This window comes from Carassius auratus, unplaced genomic scaffold (assembly GCF_003368295.1).
Source record: "Carassius auratus strain Wakin unplaced genomic scaffold, ASM336829v1 scaf_tig00039765, whole genome shotgun sequence".
Taxonomy (NCBI): Eukaryota; Metazoa; Chordata; class Actinopteri; order Cypriniformes; family Cyprinidae; genus Carassius; species Carassius auratus.
Window position 1 is genome coordinate 64409 of NW_020526538.1, and position 22513 is coordinate 86921.

At 36.9% G+C, this 22513-nt stretch overlaps 1 pseudogene; it reads left to right on the forward strand.

The window, feature by feature from the left end:
• Positions 1-2678: 2678 nt before the first annotated feature.
• The window catches only part of LOC113084135 (voltage-dependent L-type calcium channel subunit alpha-1D-like), a 37168-nt pseudogene continuing 17333 nt past the window's right edge, over positions 2679-22513 (forward strand).

The following is a 22513-nucleotide window of genomic DNA, read 5'->3' on the forward strand; positions in this document are numbered from 1 at the left end:
GCGTGTTCCGGCGCAAACAATCCCTGGTGCTATTTTGCTGTTCCATTAAACAATTGCGCCACTGACCAGAAAAAACCTAGTCTAAAGTCAGTGGCGCGTTGTTCATTAGGCTATGCTATTTTAAGGGCGCATGCTTGACCATAATGTATAGCGTGCACAACGCGCATACACTTTGCTCATGTAATCTACACAGATGCAACAGTTATTTTTGCAAATCATAAATTGTTACACTAAAAAATATTAACAAATGAGATGACGGAAATCATTGTGGTGTGCCACGAAGATGTGAAAAAAATAGGCATAAATCTAGCTTACAAATTATTCAGGCTAATTATTCTCCCGTCCCCATAAAACACAACTTCTCTGTCTTTCACTGCAAATAGCAACAGCGCCGAGACCCGCCCACAAAGTTACTTGCGCTTCGCGCTTTGACACTTGCGTTTCAGATCGTTAAAATAGGGCCCTTAGACTTAGATATGTCATGGGAATGTCAGAAGGAATTCTAGCTGATTTTAATGTTCAATTGCAGGCAGGGGCGTCGGACTGGGGGGGTAAAGGGTACCGAGTACCCAGGGCCCGAGGCAGAGGGGGGGGCCTTAAAAGTCAGTTTTCTATACATACATATACATGCACTGACATTTGTATAGCATTTATGTACAAATAAAAAAGTTCCTGTGCAAAACTAAACTTGTAGTTAGGCACTGGTTTGGTATAACAAAGTCATTTTCATTCTGTGCAGGGCCCCACCACCCCTCTCGAATCAATGTAAATGGTACGACCCGCAGTTCAGGCGCTTCAACCGCGGACCAGCTGTGAATCAGTTAATGAGACAGGAGCATAGACAGGAAAATAAGACAGGAGCTGGAGTTAGCCGTGATATAAACTAGGAAGACAGGGGAAGAGTCATGTCTTTCCTTAAGAAAGGAAAAACAGGGGCTCAAAAACGAAAAGAAACGAAGATTAAAGAGAGAAAGGCAAATGAGGGCAAGCAGTTGCTCACTCAGTTTTTTGAAAAGAAAGGTGAGCTCCAAATGCATAATCGAGCATTGAAATTGTTTTAACATAAATATCTACTCTTGGAGGAGTTCTCCCCAGAGTCAGAAGTTTACATAAAAACACTGTATATTTCCCTCCATTGTCAAAATCTAACACCCGCGAAAACACAGATCGTTAGCGCCTATTTTACCGCATTGTTATGCAAATTAGCTCGCGCACACTCAGGATTGTTATCCGTTTAATGCACATCTTAATGATTGAAAATTACTTATTTTAAAACGTAAAGACTGAATGTCTAGTTTGGTGGTTAGTGTATCCTGTGATTCTATAGTCTGCATTTATTTTAAACAGACAAATAATCAGCAATTAATTTGTACTTAGGCTACACTTTAAAAAAGGTATTATGACAATAAAGGATATTTTAGCAACCATTTGAAGCCATATATTTCAGTTTCAGACCCTGCAGCAGCAGGCCCCTCATCATGGCCAGGTGAAAGCTGTGACAGTGAGACAAGGTGAGCTTTTAGCGGAATTGCCTGTTTTAACACTTAGTAATTAAGTGTTAAGAGGAAATAAGCAAAATGGGTACATTGTTATTGTACACATTTAAACTTTAAAGGGGCAGTTCACCCAAAAATGAAAATTCTGTCATCATTTACTCTCCCTCAAGTTGTTCCAAACCTGTATGATTTCCTTTCTCCTGCTAAACACAAAAGAAGATAATTTAAAGAAGGTTAGCAATTAAACAGTTGCTGGTCCTCATTTACTTCCATAGTATTTTTTTTCCTACTATGGAAGTCAATGGGGTCCATCAGTCGTTTGGTTACCGACTTTCTTCAAAATATCCCACCCATTGGTATCACTTTGGTATTTGGTACGGTGGCCCAGCAAGATGGTTTGTACCCAGGGCCCAAAATTTGGTGCTACGCCCCTGATTGCAGGTATCCTCTTCCCTAGGCTTGCTTGGCTGACCACTGTTCAGACTTGTCTTTGAAAGACATACAGAAGGTTCTAGGTATTTTACAATTCCAGTTTATGTTTAGTGAATGCATTTAGTGCCCCCCCCCCCACCCCCCACAAATTCTATGGCATAGGCTATATTGTACAATTTTTTCCAATGTGGAAATGGCACATTTTTTCCCAAATACATTTTCTTTTATGATTTAGGTTATAGTTGTCTGTGAACCTTTATATTAAAAAAAGATAGAATTAGTAGAACTGAATCCTACATGCAAAAGCGCACAAGAGCGCGCGGAGACGCGGAGACACGGCGAGAGTGCGCTCACGCGCTCGTCTGTGTATGTGTGTAGACTGACCCGTTGCGTTAGAAAATGAGCAAAGACTCGCCCACATTTTCCGTCGACGCTCCATAAAATCGTTTGCCCAATATCCTTCCCTTTAATAAGTTTCTAGGCTGCCTGTCCCTTTAAACGAGTCATTTTTTTCTTTAATCCTGAATTGATGGCTTAACTGCGGAGACAGATAGAGAACAGAGGGTGCGCTTTAATTATCAACGTCTAGTATTTTTTTTTCTTTTTGTCGCCCTCAAAGTTCATTTTTAGATCTGAATACAACTAATTTGATTCACAATGAAACGCCTTTAGGAGGTGACTGACAGCATCTTTGGATACAGGTCCGGGACTGCACAACTTAACGCATTCATTGAAAAAGCTTATTTTGGAACTATGCCTCAAAAATGTGAGTGAAGAATCTGTCGTCAGGATCATGCATTCTGCTCCAATGAGGTCAAAGTGACAATCCGACATGTATGAGGAGAACCGAAAAAGTAAGTTTTATTTTATCAGTTAATGCATAATGCAATTTAGTTTTTATATATTCACATACGTTGTGTACCCGCCGTTTAAGCTGTCAAATATCAACTTTTTTACAAATCGCTGCGTAAACGTGTGTCCGTGTCTAAATGAAACAGTCATTTTATTTCAGTTTCAGTTTAACTAAACATTTAAGGCTTTGGTGTATGAAGAATTGTGTTTTAAACAAAAAAATAAAACGCCTGACATGACGTAAAAACAATGTACTAAACGTTAACTAAATAACAGAATATAATATAAAACACCCAATGAACATAACTCAACATAAATAATAAGAAAATCACTTTTTTTAAAACTAAAATGCAACACTGATATGATGGTTTATGCGGGAATTTTGGGAATACCTCTATGTTAACTTGTGGATAGATTACTTAAAAACTGTATTTTGATAGCAATTTGCTGTAAAATTGTATAATTGTAGATATTGTTTTGATAAATATTATACATTTTTTATTATTTCACTTCTATTTAAAAATACATTTACACACACACACACACACACACACACATATATATAAAGGCATTTTTTACTGAATTTATTTATTTATTTATTTTTTGTTAAAATAATCATTTAAACCATGTGAAATAGTAACTGCACCTCATCAGTCAAAATAATTGACCATTGTACTAATTACAGGAACACAAAATGTTATACATGTTAATTATAATGAAAGATGAAGGTTTTGAGCCTTGAGCTCAAATTATGAATTTATTTTTCCAATTTATTTTTCTTGTTTGCAGCACCAGATGTTTCACCGCCACAGGGTCATTTTCAGTGCACAACCTGCACATGCGCTTTATGATGACTTTCTTATTGCAGGCAACCTGAAATTACAGATATCATTTGACTTCCATCATAGCCACGTAACCCCAGCACTGCAGGTTAATGCATATAGTAGTGTAATGCAGGGCCTCTGGAGATGGCAAATGAATATTCTGCTGATAGTAAGTTTGATTAAATGGGCCTCTAATCTTTGATCCCTAACTAGCTCAAGAACCAAATCCTTCTGCTTTAGAAACAAATCTGCACATGAGAGTTGCTATCTTTGCACATGTTTCTAAACTATTTAGGTCACCCTTATTATGATAAATAAAATAATATGCAAAAGTATTAACCTATGAAGCAATTTGCAGAGCCCTTAAATTGGTGAACAATCATGCAGATTTATTTATTTATAAATTTTTTGGTTAAGGCCATACAAACTGTCAAACAAAGAAAGAAAGCTTCATTCATGTTCAATCTTCATGAGAATCATAAAATTGTCTCAGTATCCACAGCCACACAACCATAGGAGTTGCAGTTCACTGTTGTGTTATTAAATTACGAATGTAAATTAAATGACAGGTTCATGTTTTTGAGGTCAGTTTTGTTTATTCATTATTTTCAGAAATAGACATCGATAACAACTTGTTTATGTACATTTCATTACTTCAAATTTCTAATTTACTCCTGGGTGAAATTATGGACATGCAGCAAATATAATAACATGATTGAAAACCCAACAAACCCGTCTTTAAAGTAGAAGAGAGTCTGTTGGCTTATGTTAGCCGACATAGTAAGGGTTACACAGAGAAAATCAAAACCAAAACTCATTTTTCATAATACCTTCTTTTAATGATGTGGTAAATTGGACCCTCAATTTCCAATTGGTGGGTGTTTTATCAGCGCAGCACAGCAGTTCACTTTACAGACCTCACACAGGAGTTTATTTCTCTCTCCTGCCTGCCCATTTTAAATGTTCAATGAAAGTACAGATTGCTGTTATCTCTGGCTGATAGGATTCCCTTCGGTCTCACTGAGGTCTTATGCATATAATGAAGTTATAATTCGCTATCTGCACAGTGTCCTCTTGCCCCTCCCCCTACCCATGACTCTCTCTGTTAGCTGTCAGCTAGCTTTGCTAGAGGCTAACATCATGAATCCACAGGTACTCACATATGAAACCGCTGGCCCAGAATCCCGCTCTGCACCCCCTCTCACAGTGGGAAGTAGGTCACAGCTGTTACTGTGTGGTTCTCTTCACCTAGTGCAGAGGCTTCACGTTCATCAGAGACTGTGGCAGATTAGAAAGCTTTGTCTTCTTTATCTTGCTCACCCTCTTTAATATGACCAGAGTCATTGAAGTTTCATAGTTTTTAGTTACTTTGCTCTCTATCACTCACTCCTTTCCTGTGTCCAAATGATGAGGAACACTTGTAGCAACTGTTAAGATAGACAATGCTATGGAAAATGTAGGAAAATGTAGTGACTAACAGTACTCTTTGTAACCAGTACTTATTACTCTTTACATTGCATCCTAAACAGGTGGGCAGTGCGCTGACATATAGCACTGTTGCAACACAGGTGTCCCGCGATCGAGAACCGGCCTGTGTACCTTTCCTGATCCCACACCCTCCACTTCACCTTCTGTCAGCTCTACACTGTTCTATCATAATAGGCAAAAATAAAAATCTAAAAGAAGAAAATTACATAAATTAAAAATGTGTAATACATATATTATGCATTTATTATACATTTAAGATTATACATTTCCAATTATAATTTTTTGTTGTTTTAGGGCAAATAATGAAATAGAAATCTGAACTACTGGCATGCAAGTGAGCAGAAAAAAAAAATCCTTATTAAGCTCTGGTGACAATTAACAAGTCATTTCTGTCGACACTCAATGAAAAGTTCACACAATTGGATTGGCTCAGGACAAGACAGGCAACAGGACATTTTTTAGAGGTTCACTTTTATAGGGAACTCTACCGACAGTTCTAAAATAGCATGTTTGCTTTATGTATGTTCTTATTGGTGCTTTAAAGTGAACTTTAAAGTTCAAAGGTTTGGGGTTGCTACAAATGTTCTGTGTTTTTGAAGTCTCTGATGCTCGCTGAAGCTGCATATATTTGATCAAAAATACAGTAAAAACAGCAATATAATACAATTCTTTAAAAAAACAATTTTGTTTCTATTTTTAATGTACTTTAAAATGTTATTTATTCCTGTTATAGGGTTCCTCAGGGTTACTCCAAGGTTCACTGTCATATGATCCTTCAGAAATCATACTAATATGCTGATTTCTTATCATTATCAATGTTGAAAACCATGCTGCTTAATATTTGGGTGAAAACCATGATTTTCGTGGAAAACCTGATAGATAGAGTTTTTTTGATGAGTAGAAAGTTCAGAAGTTCAGCATTTGATTGAAACAAATCTTTTCTAACCTTGCAAACATCTTTACTGTTACTTTTGATCAATTTAATGCACCCTTGCCACTCATTGCCAATGCATGAGTTCATTTTTGTTCAGAGACTGGTTGTTTGGTGTGTCATCCATGACCCTTCATTAAGTGACTAAACCTCTGTCTTTAGGGAATGGGTACTCCAAAGAGGAAGAGGAGGGTGGTGGCGAAGCAGAAGAGGAGGAGGAGGAGGAGGAGGAGAAGAAGGGAGGTGGAGGAGGAGAGGGCAATGAAGGCAACAAGGATGAAAAGACGAGTGGGAGGAAAATGAACAGCCGAAGATGAACCGTACGGAAACGCTCAACTCCACCACCAGCTCCACTGGAACGCAGAAGAAGAAGAGTCAGCATGTGAAGAAGCAGGTCCAGGGCTCCAACCAAGTCCAACGTGCGCCCAGAGCTCTTTTCTGCCTTAAATTAAACAACCCCATCCGCAGGGCCGCTCTTCACCTTGTAGAGTGGAAGTATCCATTACAACTTAGTCAATGACAGAAAACATAGCTTAAACTACTACTTTCACGCTTTCAAATGGTTTACGTCTATCTGTTGTAGAACTTGCTAAATAATGCCTGTAGAATGTAATGGCACTGTAATAAGATCACATTTACCTTAACATATGACTCCAGACCATTTGACATCTTTATTCTTCTGGCCATCTTTGCTAACTGTGTTGCTCTGGGGGTCTCCAAGCCTTTTCCCGAAGACGACTCGAATGCCACCAACCATGACCTAGTAAGTATTGCTCTCTCTGAGACTGTGAAATTGGTGTGTTGTGAATTTCAGATCAGCTTAGGTTTTTTTTGCAAGCATTAATGGTAAGTTCTTTCAGTATTGCTCCTTCAGTAGTAAAGCTCCTTTAGTGTACTTTATTGAACCTTATGGAAACGCTCAGTTTCACCCCCAACTTCACCATGAGATATGGTTTGTAAAATTGTATACTGTAAGGTAAAAGTTGCAATAACCACCAGAGAGATCGAAAAGGTGTTTCCCTTCCCAGGTGTTGTTTCATAATCAGATATATTGGGATGGTGCCCGGAACGGAGCGCTGACCAAATTCCTGCTGACCCATTTGGGAGGTGTGTTATGGATCTCAGGTGCAGTCAGAAGCATGTGTGTTTATGTATTACGTAATATCCATTTCTTTTCTAGTGGTTTGTCCTAGCTGGTCTTTTCTGGTCTCATTCTGCTGTGTCTTTTGGTAGCTCTCTGGGTGGTTGTTTCCTGTTTCAGACGTGTTGGATTTGTGCTCTGCTCTTTTTCTCAAAAAACTTTGAAGAGGTTTTTGTTAAATTCTTAGCAAGGTCTATTCTGACTGTAGTTTTACAGTGTGTCTAAACAGAAAAAACAGTGGCTTTATTTTTGTATAATATTTCAACAACATGTTCAGAATGGACATGTTCATCTGCTATCAGAATGCTGGTGTTATTTGAAAAGTATTATAACAGAAAAGATAACAGTGGAGTCATTTCAAAGAGAGACATGTGTTGGGTGCTTAGACAAAAAGACATGAGAACTCAAATGAAAAAAGAATGTATGGAACTTTTTCACGAAACTATTGTATACTATTAGTGATTATGCATACTTTTTGGGGGGTCAGTAGTTTTTTAAAATTGGTAGGTTTGTTTTAGTTTTTTTACTCCCCAATGCATGTGTTTAATCAAAATGTGATAAAGATATAATAAAACAGCAATATTGTGACAGATAAGTAATACGTACTACAGTTGATAAGGTTTAGTGTGCATTTTGTTATCCCTCTGAAAATGCAAACAAATGAACAGAGAAACACACACACACACGTCACACACACACACACACACATATAGGGGCATCGTCCTCAAGCAAGAGCGTTTTGTCATGTGACTCACTTTAGCCACACTATTTGGAGTCCTACTGCTGTCCCAGTGTCAGAAATGAAAAGCTTTGTACTTTGATTATAACAATTTGTAAATCAGGTGTCATTTTGAGATAAAATCCTTATTTCTTTGCTGTTTGATGATGTGGTATTACTCTGTAATCACCTTCATCTCACAACCTCTCATTGTATCCCATCAGACAGCATCACATTTGATCCACTCAGCAGCCATTCTTAAAGACACAGTTCCCCAAAAAATCAAGAATTCTGTCATTGTTTACTCACACATGTACTACTCATGTTCTTCCAAACCTGCATGACTTTATATCTTCTGTAAAACACAAAAGAAAACATTTGAACATTTGTCTCCACCGACTTTCATTGTATGGGCAAAACAGAGATATTTTTGACATGAGTAAGTGGTGACATAATTTTCACTTTTTGTTTAACTTTCCCTTCAAATTGTAATTTTTGGTTTAAATCTCGCTGTTTTCCTGTGATGTTGGCACCTGAATCTGAGACTGCAAGGCTTTAATTTGCTTGCACGTTAGTGGCATCGAGGAAACAAAGTGCCTTTTTTCTCCACGGATGCAGTGAGGCATGCAACAATGCGAGGCTGCATGAGCTTGTGCGCACTATAGCTTCACTTCGGCATGCAAAGGTCACTGAGATGAGAGAGAAATCGTAAACGAAAGAGAAGCGCCCCTAGCTATTGTTTCACAGCAAGGGTTGGACCAAATGAAACACCTTTCGTTTAAGTCCAGTAATCCTTTCTTCACATCTCAGCACATTAGCACTTTCACTGGACTTTGCCAAATCAGCGATGTGAGACTCAGAGTTTGTCCCGCTGTCATCTCGAGTTTACAGGCGCGTATGACTGCGCCCCATTTGTACTGAAATGCGCGACGTGTTGTGAAGTTCTGTAGTGGAGGGGATCTTCCCTAAGGCTTGTGTGAGAGAAACAGGAAGAGAAAGAGAGGAAATAAGAGAGAGGAGACCAATCGAGTTGCATGTGATCAGGACCCTGAACACGACCCCCCTCGGGCATTGCCTCATGCCTGTCCCATCAGAGCACCACTTTCTTTTTATAGAAGATGAATTTGCATTCAAATGTAAGAAAAGTGACACTGCAGTGACAAAAGAGCCACAACAGGACATAATGTGCAACCCAGATGAAAGATCAGAGTGTGAACGAATGACTGTTTTCTTCCAGAGTCAGCTTTTTTTGTGGGGTTGTAATATGCACTCAGACTAGATTTACACATCAAGAGAAAAACTCCAAGGTTTCAAGGAAGCAAAATAATAGAGTTGATATATAAAGTAAGCATATAGGCTTTAGTTTTAAGTAAATGCAGTTAGCCTTTGTAAATATTAGCAAAAGGGAACCTAATGATGACTATACATTTTTATAATAAACATAGATAAAGAAATAGAGCTAAAATATATTTCAATTATATATAAAAAACTTATTAGTCCCTCTGCTTTGACCAAACAATAATGACAAATTTATTCAAGTACAAGGGCTTATGGGTATTCCTGCAGTCACAGTGCTTTTCAGTAACACTGAGACTAATGCTAATGCTCAGTAGCATATGCTGTGATATGAAGTTCATAGCATTTAGCCTTTCTTTTCATTGCAGTTGTTACATTTCATGTTTTTGTTTCATTGCTACATTTCAATACACACAAAGCTCAAAGTTAGGTTTAATTTAAAAAAAATTATGTTCTCTTATGCTTATATGCAATATTGTGAGAAATTATCAAAATTGAAAATAACAATTTATTCCTATTAAATTAAACTTATTAAAATAACTAATTTATTCCTGTGATAGCAAAGCTACATTTTCAGGATCCATTTCTAAGTAATCTTAGTAAGAATCCTTCAAAATCTACAAAATTACAAAAATTTTTTTTACTGTTATACAAGTATGTTCACTTTTGGAAATTGTTAGTGGACGACTTAAATTAATGAGTTTAAAGGGGGAAAGTGTGTTCAAAGTTAATTTAAAGGGATAGGTCACCCAAAAAACGAAAATTCTGTCTTCTTTACTCATCTTCATTTTATTCCAAACCTGTTTGACCTTCAGTGGAACATGAAAGAAAATACTTTAAAAAAAAACACACACATTGACATTGAGGCGCTCTGATTTTATGTTCCATAGTAGAAAGAAAGTCATATAATTTTTAAATGACTCATGAGGGTGAGTAAATGATGACATCATTTTCATATTTAGGTTAACTGTCTCTTCAGTTAAAGTCCACAGTGCCAATAACACCCACAGCTGAAACAAGTTTGCATTGAAATCGGAAAACAGAATAAAGCTTGATGTGAGTTAAGTATTTAAAGATGTGCTCACAGTGCAAGCTCAGTCACATTCACCTGCACTGCCTTCCTCTTTGTATATTTGTAGGATAACAGGACACCCAAATGATGTAAAAGAGAAAGAGAGAGGGGGGTTTTAAAGACAGTGAGAGCAGAGAGTGTGGTGGTCAGGGGAGATTGTACAAACTGCCTGTTCGTTTGGCTGCTCTAAATGCTCTTGGTCCTGATAAGCAGCTTACTCTTCCTCCCCTGTCTCTCATCACCCTTCCCCCATCACCCCATCCCTCTCTCTCTCTCTGTTTCTCTTTCTCTGTTCTTTCTCTTTCTCTGTTCTCTTTGTTCTGGTGCTTAAAGCCACATCCTGGATTCCAGGTGCAAAGGAGGGGGCATGTATTTAATGAGTGTGTGTTTGCTGTCAGTCTCTTCTCTCACAGAGCCGGTTGGTCTTTCCCTCTGCCATATTGTTTGTTATATTTTACTGTCCATCATCTTGTTGTCTTCGGTTCATTACTCAAAGGCTTTCAGCACTCTAAGCTTGTATGTCTAATTACTAGGGCTGTTAATCCACTGCAAGTTTTAATTGAAATAATTACATGATTTGCAGACTAATTAATTGCGATTAATTGCACATATCAATATGTGCTGAAAAAAGTCCCCAAGATAATATAAGATAATTCAAAGACATTTCATTGTTGTGGCAAGCAAAAAAAAAATGAATAATGACTTTTGACTTTTTAATTTACCTAGCCTGCAGAGATATATATATAATTTAAACATATATTATTTATTAATATTATTTATGCAAATTAATTGCATTTATTTGTCTGCCAAAGAAAGGTTTTGAATGCTGTCATGGTCTGTCTGCTCATCTAAGAAAGGGAATATGCAGTTGAGAGTCTCAGAAATAGTTAATGGACATTCTGTTCCTGTCGGTTTGCTTAAAGCTTCTGCATACTTTAGACAGAGACATACGGTCCAGCAAATGCAAGTTTATGCTGTATGCCACTTTACATTAAATCAAGGAGAGCAGTGTGTGGTTATTATTGTCCATATGGTATTGTCCTCTCTCTTGTACAGATGGTGTGGGGTTTTTTTGTGGTTAATTTGCTGTTTCTATATGTTTGTTTATTTGGAGGGAGTATGTGTGTGCACACAAGTGTGCCTCCACACTGGACAGGCTGCTGTCATACGCCAGCAGTGGCAAATGAAAGGGAGGGAGAGAAAGGGGAGGATGACAGATTAGTAATCTTTTGATTCCCCATTTTGAAGTCCAGCTCAGCTCAGGACCGGCCCTCTTTTGTCTCTCTCACTCACTGTGCTGTGAACAGGTCATGAGGTCACACCAGTGCACACGCTTGCCTAAATATAAAGCATCATTTTTTACTGTTAACAATTAATATGATGAATATTTTTATTGCATCTGCTTTTGAATATTGATTTGATGGTATGATTTGTGTGCCTCAAGCTTTCTTGTCAGATTTGTGACCACATTAATTGAGCGACTACATGGAATATTTTAGTTTTAAAACTTTATTTGTCATTTAATTCATTTCAAATAAACAAATGAGGACAAAAATGATTAAAACCTTTTATATAATTAGATATAAGATTGTATAATTATTAAGTTTATATAAATATATATATATATATATGTGTGTGTGTGTGTGTGTGTGTGTGTCTAAAAAATGGTTGTAAAGGCTGTATGTGTGTCAGTAGGAAATATAAGTTTACATTACCAAACATTCATTTTACCATTAATTGTAATAATTCAGTGAGATTTTGTTTGCACACGAAGTCTGACAAAAACCAGTGCTCCACACAGAGATCTGATCATCATCCAGTCTGTCTGGAAAAACAAGAAGAAACAGAACAAACTGAGACAGACTAAACAGAACTCTGTGTGGAGCACTGGTTGTTGTCTGAATCTCACTAGATTATTACAATTAATGGCAAAATGAATGTTTGGATATGTAAACGGATATTTCCTACTGACACAATACAGCAAAAGATAGCAATAACTAATGTAAAACCATTTTTTCAGATGGTGCAAACACTAGTGTTCTAATAATTTTGGCCACCACTTAAAATTTCCGTCTGATGTGTGCATGTGTGTGTTTGACCTTTTCTTTTTTCTTTCTTTTTTTTGTCTCTCCAGGAACAAGTTGAATATGTGTTTTTGATCATCTTCACTGTCGAGACGTTTCTGAAGATCCTTGCGTATGGCCTCGTCATGCACCCGAGCTCCTACATCCGCAACGGCTGGAATTTACTGGACTTTGTCATCGTCATTGTAGGGTACGGCACAATCTTCACTGCTCTATCCATCACCACTTGTTTATTTACTGTCTTTGTAATTTAAGACTGAGTCATAATAACTGGAGTGACATCACAGCCTTTCCTCCCATGATTCACTTGCATATTAATTTTCATAGATGATTTTTATTCAGGTTGTGTAATGGCCAGCAGCAGCTCTCTTATTCACCTCTTATTCACAATTCTCCTCTTGTCCTGCTGTTCTTTTTACACACACACCCCCCCCACACACATAATTTCTCCCTTCTTCTAAACCTCTTCCTCTTGGATTATCTGGTCAGATCTGGCTGTCATCCTCACTCTCTCACTGTGTCTTAATCTGACCTACAGAGAATTTACTTTCACACACCAGGCTTTACATCCCTTTAGTAAATGTGTATATATGTAAAGTGTGTAAATACATGTTTCATCCACTTAAAAAAGAATAAGTCTTTCATAGTATGCTATTTAAACAAATTTCCTTCTGCGCACACCACAGAGTGTATTTAAAGAGCGACAATCCCAAGAGCTGTGTCCGTCCTGCTAAAATGGGCCTAAACAGCTGTTCTGAGGTCATTAATGGCCAGTTGGTCAGAGTGATGGTTAATTATCTAACGGAAGATGACTGTGCCAGGCATTTAGTGCCTTTTGAGCATAATTTTGAGAGCTTTTTTCGGGATTGATTAGAGATTTCATTAAGCTCACAGACAGAACCGCTAATGGGCAGGTGGATCTTTTCCAAACACACGGTATTACACATCATATTACTGCTGCTTATAATACTGATGCCTTCCTAAGAGTATTTGTGTGTGCATGTGAATGCATGAAGCACAAAGATAGCTGGGATAGGTGCCACAAATATTGTTGCCCAGCCAGCTTCCACAACACTTCAGTACATTCATTTGGGAATAGAATTTTGGTAGTCAGGCTGTATGTTTTCAAACCACTTAAAAGAACCAGTTCATAGGAGTCATTTATTGTGGAACTGGGGAATGCTGGTCAAGCTGTATGTTTATTTATCTGTGCAATCAAGTCAACGATATCGTGGGAAATGAAGTGTCCCCAACTAAGCAAGTCAGAGGCGAGGAAAGGAACAAAGAAGGAAGGAACCAAAACTCCATCGGTGACAGAATAGAGTAAAAAAATTGTCCCAATGGCCGTCTAGGGGACAAGTTCTTCACTGGGGTTCTATCTCTGGGGCTCATCTAGTTGTCCTGGTCTCCGCTGAAATTCAGAGCTGTAGAGGTTGTTTCTAAGTATTGATCTTTGTATCTGGTGGCTACGGGGACCCCGGAATAAGAAAGAAACCGACTAATATTAACGTAGATGCCATTCTTCTTACGATGTAACAAGTACATCATACATTATGTTATTCGAAGTGTTTCCAGTTCCGGTTGACCTAATAAATGCAGCCTAGAAATCTTTTACATTTATTTGAGTAATAGAAATGTGTTAGTGTGTTATGTGTAAGACAGGTTAAAGAAATGGGTCTTTAATCTAGATTTAAATTGACAGAGTGTGTCTACCTCCTGAACAATGTTAGGTAGGTTATTCCAGAGTTTGGGCGCTAAATAGGAAAAGGATCTGCTGCCCGCAGTTGGTTTTGAATATAGGTATGATCAAATTGACAGAGTTTTGAGAGCGCAGCGGATGTGAAGGACTATAATGCAATATGAGCTCGGTGTTAAACCATTCAGGGCTTTATAAGTAATTGGGAGGATTTTTAAATCTATACGATGTTTAATAGGGAGCCAGTGCAGTGTTGACAGAAGCGGGCTAATATGGTAATTCTTCCTGGTTTCTAGTAAGAACTTTAGCTGCTGCATTTTGGACCAATTGGAGTTTGTTTATTTAGCGTGCAGAACAACCACCCAATAAAGCATTACAATAATCCAACCATGAGGTCGTGAATGCATGAATAAGCATTTTGGCATTTGACTTTGAGAGCTTAGGTCGCAATTAAGATATATTTTTGAGATGGAGTTTTACAAATGCTAGAAACGTGGCTTTTGAAGGAAAGATCAAATAACACACCTAGGTTCCTAACTGATGACGTAGACAGTGTTCTATGGTTATTACATGGAGGTTTTAGGTCCAATAATTAGTTTAATCGCTGGAGAATACACCAGTCCAGGATTCATTGACAAGGACCTAGCTTGTATAAGAGTCATTCATTTTTTGGAATTGGACTAGACTGTTTTTTTTTTTTAATATTCACCTTTGTCATCTCATATTCATTAGTTTTAGTAAGTTTACAACAATCTGTAACATTGCATCTAATTTTGGTCTGTGTTTAGTTAAGGTTTTTTTATTAAAGAAAGTAAGTGTGAAATTAAACCAATATTCAAACACTAAATATTATTATAAGATTTAACATATGAAAACTGTCTTTGTTGTAAAACCTGGTCTCCTGCATTCAAATGTTCTTCATCTTTCATTTGACGAATATTTGACGTTCAGATTTTAATGTAAGAAGATCATAATTTTACCTTTAACATTACATTATAAATTTGATTATTTAATATTTATTTAATTAACCATATTTATGTATATTTGTTTGTTGTTTGTATTTTGCAGGTTGTTCAGTGTGGTATTAGAGACTGCTACTCATAAATCCGGTGAAACAACTTCCCACACACCTGGGAAACCGGGAGGTCTGGATGTCAAAGCTCTCCGAGCCTTCAGAGTCTTACGACCCCTCAGACTGGTTTCAGGAGTTCCCAGTGAGTTTGTGTTTGTAATAGAAAGAAAATGAAGCAATTCAGTTTGATGCCTGATTACATCTGGTTTACATTGCTATAAACTATTCAATGGTATTTCACCCAAACAAGAGTGTCATTGTGCTCCTAAGGAGGTATTCTGAGATGTTTTTTATGGAGTGATGTGCTTGTGTGATGCACCAGTGTTTTGAACAGTTACAATATTTATGCAGTGATCAGAAAGGCTGGTGTAGCCTGATTTCTCTATCGTTATACTTGAGCCTATAGATTAATTCAGCATCCTCACGAGTCACCAATGAGCTTGACTTATGGTTGCAACCAGCAGCTGTGCTGTTTTGCAGTCATTTCAAAATCAGGCCCGCTGACACATGCTCATGAATCATTAGCCCATTTCACAAAATTTATACCAGGATATGACCAGAAAATTACCAAAATGACTTTACCGGTAAATACTTTTTTTTTTTTTTTTTTTTTTTAAGCAGTACCATTCACACATCGGTTTGAAATTACCAGTAAATTCTGTGAAATCAGACCTTTGAACTGTTGCGCTCCCGGTGTTGTATTTGCAGTATACGCAGTCAGTGTTTATTGATGTTTTAATTTTTGTGTCAAGCGTTCACATTCATGCAGCTTCTTTTGGCCCAGAGACATCATTAGATGACTTCAAACTGAACTACACAGTGCGGAGTCAATACGTCATCTGCGTCAGCATGTTATGATTGGCTCAGGGTAGATGTCTTAACGTCAGCACATTCTGAACTTGTACGTGCTCATACTGGTAATCTACATTCTGCATTCAGGCATAGCATCATTCCAGCAATTTACTGGTAATGTTACAACTTCTCATAACCTTAAACTGCCGAAACAAATTTACCAGTATTTTTAAAAAGGTCCTGTTCACAAATGATCTCTTAACAGTAATTTACCAGTAAAGACTGGATGTGTAGTGTGGCCAAAGGTGCTATTGACCAACTAAACAAAAAACTATTCATTGCTTGTGTCTTTACAATACTAAGGTGATGATTTTAAAGAGCGCTGTCCATGGTGCTGAAAACAAAATTACATACTGTACTGTACAAGCTGGCCCAGATGGCAGAAAACAGGATCATGTAAACCATTTACTTATTCCACCACAGTACATTTAGAAGCTGGAATGAATCTTTCCAGCCTACCTGCATGTATGATGGTATCTCTCCCTCATGTGCCCACCTGTGCATTAATCCCTGCACTTCTCCCAGTAAGGCAAGGTGACATTGCCAGAAAACACACATTAAAAATCCACACTATGTACATATGTAGTACTATTATGTTCTGGCTGCCATTGTCTTGATTAAGGTAAACTGATGTTGGTGTCAGTCAATCGAAGTCCATAAACCATAAACCACAATTTAGCAATTGTGCATTAAATTTCTCAAAAGGGACAATAGCAAATTACATTGTTACAAAACGTTCAATATTTGCACAAAAAAAAAAACTACAATTTATTTAATGGACATAACCTGTAAGCATGGGAATGTATCTAATGCAAAAATACAGATTTTGGGTTACAGACTGATGATTTTCTCGGCTCTGTGTGTGTGCAGGCCTGCAGATTGTGTTAAACTCCATCATGAAGGCAATGGTTCCCCTGCTGCACATCTCTCTGCTTGTCCTCTTTGTCATCATCATCTATGCCATCATTGGATTGGAGCTCTTCATCGGACGAATGCATCGCACCTGTTATTTTATAGGCACAGGTAACTATACACACACACATAAAATATTTATGTCCATTTTCTGTCACTCTCTGTCTTACTTCATCTGTCTGTCTCTTCTCTTTCCCAGATAATTATGCAGATGATGATCCAGTCCCGTGTGCGTATGCGGGTCACGGTCGCCAGTGTGCTGCCAATGGCTCTGAGTGCAGGGGAAGGTGGGATGGACCAAACGGTGGCATCACTAACTTTGATAACTTCTTCTTTGCCATGTTAACAGTGTTCCAGTGCATCACAATGGAAGGCTGGACAGATGTCTTGTACTGGGTAACTACGTAAACTGTGTCTTCAGATTGACTATAATGGTCCATAATTATCTTTCAAGGAAGTGGTTGTGTATGACAATGATACAGTTGCCTTTGCCTGTGTGTTCTTCTCTGTAGATGAATGATGCAATTGGTTTTGAGCTGCCGTGGGTTTACTTTGTAAGCCTGGTCATCTTTGGATCCTTCTTTGTTCTTAACCTTGTGTTGGGTGTTTTGAGCGGGTGAGTTGACAGGATTGATGTATTTATCAAGTGTGTAATTTCTTTTTTTTCTTTTTTTCTATTATATGTCTCATTTTGTTTTTAAAATGATGGTCAGAAATCATAAGATCAATCCCAATTATTTTATTCTATTGACAACCATAGTTTCAAACACTAAGTAACACTTCATCTAACATTAATAGTGGTTTATATATAATGGTATGTATATATATATATATATATATATATATATATATATATAAATAAATAATGGGATATATATATATATATTTTTTTTTTTTTTTTGTAAATGGTGATTAATTTTTTTCAGGATTGTTTGATGAACAGAAAGTTCAAAAGAACATAATTTATTTGAAATCTTTTTTTAACATAAATATCATTCCTGTCACTTTAGCTTAGTTTAATTAATGCATCCTTTCTGAATAAAAGTATTCATTACTTACTGACTCCAAACTTTTGAATGGTAGTGCACTTATTTTTTTAATACCCATTTATGATCCACCTGTTTTTCTACTGACAAATGTGAAAATATGCAGAAAAATAGCAACTCAATAGTGTACAGTTGATTTTGTTGATTTCTAACTGTAATGTTATTGTTTGTTTCAGTTTTGACTCTGAAAGCATGAATACCATGATAGATACATCACATGTGACAATTTATGTATTAAGAGAGTTAGTCCATAACCCAATCAATATTTATGAGTTAAGACTTCTGCATTTCATGACATCATAAATTGTGCATTGTAACTTGTTTGCATGTCTGTGATCGTTTAACAGAGGACAGCAGCAGCAGTTATCAGTATCAGTACTAACCTGAATGGAACAATCCCCAGATGCTGAAAGTAGCAGATTTGCAGAGTTTGATTTCCTGCAGACAACAGAATTCCCCAAAGATTCTGCCTTGTGCTGCTTACCTCTCCGTTAAACAGAGTGTGAAAGTCCACAGTGTGTATTGTGCGTGTGTGCGTTTGTTTTGCTTGTTTAACAGGCCATAGTTGTGTGTAGAGAATTCTCTAAGGAGAGAGAGAAGGCGAAAGCTCGTGGAGATTTCCAGAAGCTTCGTGAGAAACAGCAGATGGAGGAAGATTTGTGTGGATATATGGACTGGATCACTCAGGCTGAGGACATTGAGGAGTTTGATGAGGACGGGAACAGACGTAAGATCTCTTCCTCTGTTTAACCATCTATAACCCCTTTGTACTCTCTTGTTCATTGTTGATCACCTGTTTCTCCTAGTTTACCATACAGAGACTATTAAATAAGACAGAGTTTTTAATCACAAGGGCCCCAAATATGTGGATCCCGTACTGAGGGCCTTCTAACAAAAACGGAAAAACAACTATATAATTGTTGTTTTTAAACCACTATTAATGTTAGATGAAGTGTTACTTAGTGTTTGAAACTATGGTTGCCAATATAATAAAATAATTGGGATTAATCTTATGATTTCTGACCATCATTTTGAAAACAAAATAAGACATATATTAAAAAAAAAAAAGAAAAAAAAAATTATATATATAGTGCACATTAAGTTAAATGTAATGTAAAAAAAATGCACCCTTTAAACAAACTGTTTTTGTTTATAGAAATAAAGCTGAAATAATTTAAAATAAGATGTCAATATTAAATGAAAAACTCAAACTTAAAACATTAGGAACTGAATGAAAATATATAAATAAAAATGACTTAATGACTAAAAATGAAACCTAAAGTAAAATTAAAATGAAAATTTAAAAATGTCAAATAAAATCTATTTAAAATAATAATAAATACTATACTATTATATAAATAATAACTAAATTACTATGCCCTGGACCCTAAAAGATGAATCATTATTTTGACATCTCAGTTTGGAGTGGCGGAAATTACACATTTGACCTTTAACTGCCCTAGTGAAAATAAATATACTAAAATGTCTTTTAAATACATTTTATGCTAAGCCTTCTACAAATACATTTACATATTAACAGTATATACTTAATAAAAATACCCTGCAATTGTACTTTTAGTAAACTAAACTGGTATATTAAAAGACTGTTAAATTGGAACAACTAATTCTTCTACTTATTGCACTGTAGTTGTGTGGAAGTTGTGCTGAGATCCAGTTAGAAATATAGTAAACGGAGTACCCAATATACATTAATATACATTAAACATCTCACTATTGATGTTTTAGGTAAAGATTTCCCCACCCACCACCTGCTTTTCCATCTGTTCTGTTTCTCAGTTTGTTCTATTCCATGTCTCTCACTCTTTTTCTCTCTCTGGATCTTTCAATCTCCCCTCAGGTGTGACCTTGTGTGACCTAGCTGATAAGAAGAGGGGGAAATTCGGCTGGTTCAGCCACTCAAATGAAACCCACGGTACAGCCAATCAGAACGAGACACATGACCCCTTCACTCCCCCGCTGTTCTATATATAGCCCCACTCAACTTTGTTGGGTCTAATTGTGTAATTTACATCTGGGGCCAGAAATCCCATCTCTCAGTTGGACCCATATTAAGTGCTTTGACCCTATTTCAGAGAGATTTCTTATCTCCAAAACTGTGTCAATGTGTGGCCAACATTATTCTTTCTCTTTGTCTCTCATATATACCTATCCTTTTCTGTGTATCTTTCACTCTCTTCCTGTTTTATCACATGCTATAGCAAGTCTTCCAGCCAGTGAAACGGCCTCTGAGAACACTGAAAACATAGATGAGGAACACACAGATTGTTGTGCTGCTTGCTGGTAATAATATACACACACATACATACCCACTATAATTAGAAACAGCATAACACACAACATTTGTCATTGCGTTGTCCTGCCGGCTTACTAATGGAAGTTGTTATCAGCCATAATGGAGTGTCATCCCTTAATTTCTCAGTTACGGCTCATTATGTTCTCTTTTCTTTGTATTCTTTGTGCTCTTGCAAGTCAGTTCATTACTCTGGGTTTATTTGGCTGTCCTTGTTTCAGTATCTGAACTGGATCTTTGTTAAGCACAATGCATCAAAGTGCACATTTTGCCCATTGCCTTGTGTTTTGCTTGTCTTTGAGCTCATTGTGATTTTATTTTTTGTTCACTGTCCTTTGACTTCAGCGCTCGCATTATGAAGATCCCTTGCTGGTGAGTCATTGTGAGGACAAACTAGTAGTTCAGGGTCCATCTACTGGATATATAGACTTTACTTTAAAAAATGCACTGTATTTTTATTTTTTCTTGTTTAAAGCATAAACCTAGCTAAATTTAATTTATGCTTAGAAGTTCATGTATAAAACAATGCAAACCTATCAGGATTAGTTTCCCTAAAAATGAAAATTAGCTAAAAAGTTACTCACCCTCATGCCATCCATGATGAACATGATAAACTTATACAGGGATGAAACAACTTGAGGATGAGTAAATGATGACAGGATTTTCAGTTTTGGGTGAACCCTACCTTTAAGGTATATTCTCTGATCATAACTAGTCTTATGTTATGCAGTTTTGTTTTTAAAGTGCATTTCTATTATTTTAATTTTTTGCAATATATGCCCTCTTAAACTGCTTTGATTACATGTTTCATGACTTTTATATTATTATATTATATATTACATTACATTTTATATATATTATATTTTATATATATTATATTATAATATATATATATATATATATATATATATATATATATTGTATTTTTTCCATATGAATGTAAAAATTAGTATTTTTGTTTGTTTGTGTGTGTGTTTGCTTAGTCGTGCCCTGCGCCGCTGGAACCGTTGCATTCGTAGAAACTGTCGTACAGCAGTGAAATCTGTGACGTTCTATTGGTTAGTGCTGATCCTAGTCTTCCTCAACACTGCCCTCAGTGCCTCTGAACATTATAACCAACCAGACTGGCTCACCGACGTTCAGGGTATGTGGGTGTTTCCGAACATCACCTTACTGACATGACATGTGCACTGTCCCACAGCATTGGCCACACGTTTATAATTATATTTATAGAATGCTATTAGCTTTTGTTTTCTTACTGATGTGTCTTTCATAAGAGTCCATCATGGTGTTACCAATAACTTTCAGTACATGTTGACAAAAAAGGTTGTACTGGAATTGAATCTGTTTATCTGCTTCTCTTTCTTTTTGTCTCTCTCTCTCTCTCGTAGACATTGCCAATAAGGTTCTCCTCTCACTGTTCACAGTCGAGATGTTGTTGAAAATGTACAGTCTGGGGTTGCAGGCATATTTTGTGGCATTTTTCAACCGTTTTGACTGTTTTGTGGTGTGCGGCGGGATTCTGGAGACAGTTCTTGTGGAGATGGAGATCATGCCACCTCTCGGCATCTCAGTGTTGCGCTGCGTCCGCCTGCTTCGGATCTTCAAAGTCACGCGGTACTCAGGCCTCTAAAACAAATTTTAAACTCTTTAAAAATCTTTTTTAATTTAAGAAACTGAGTAGGTTTTAGGTTTCTAATGTTTGCAGCCCTTTCTAATTTAGAACATGTCTAAAAACGTGATTTTCTTATATTCTGCAAAAAAAAAAAAAAAAAAAAAACCATAAATTCCCTCTTTGCTCTGGTGCATTTGTTTTGTTCCTGTTGTTTCTCTCATTACTCATCACTTTTCCGCCCTGCTAATTCTTGCCCCACTTGTCCTCCTCAGCCATTGGACGGCTTTGTCCAATCTGGTGGCCTCTCTACTGAATTCAATGAAGTCCATTGCCTCCCTGCTGCTGTTGCTCTTCCTCTTCCTCATCATCTTCGCTCTGCTTGGCATGCAGTTATTTGGAGGGAAGTTCAACTTTGATGAGACGCAGACCAAGAGAAGCACCTTTGATTCCTTCCCTCAGGCCCTGCTAACCTGCTTTCAGGTAAACTCTGCTACAACAGTCAAAACATTATATTCTGTTGTTAAATAAGCATAGATGTTTCTAATCATATAATTCATGAATAAAGAAAAAATATAATAAATTAAAAATCAAAGAAAAGTGATGCTTTTAAAGTATAAAGTTCTGCTCAAAGGTTAAGAAAGTTAAGAATCCTAAGAAAGTCAGTGTTTTAAAAAA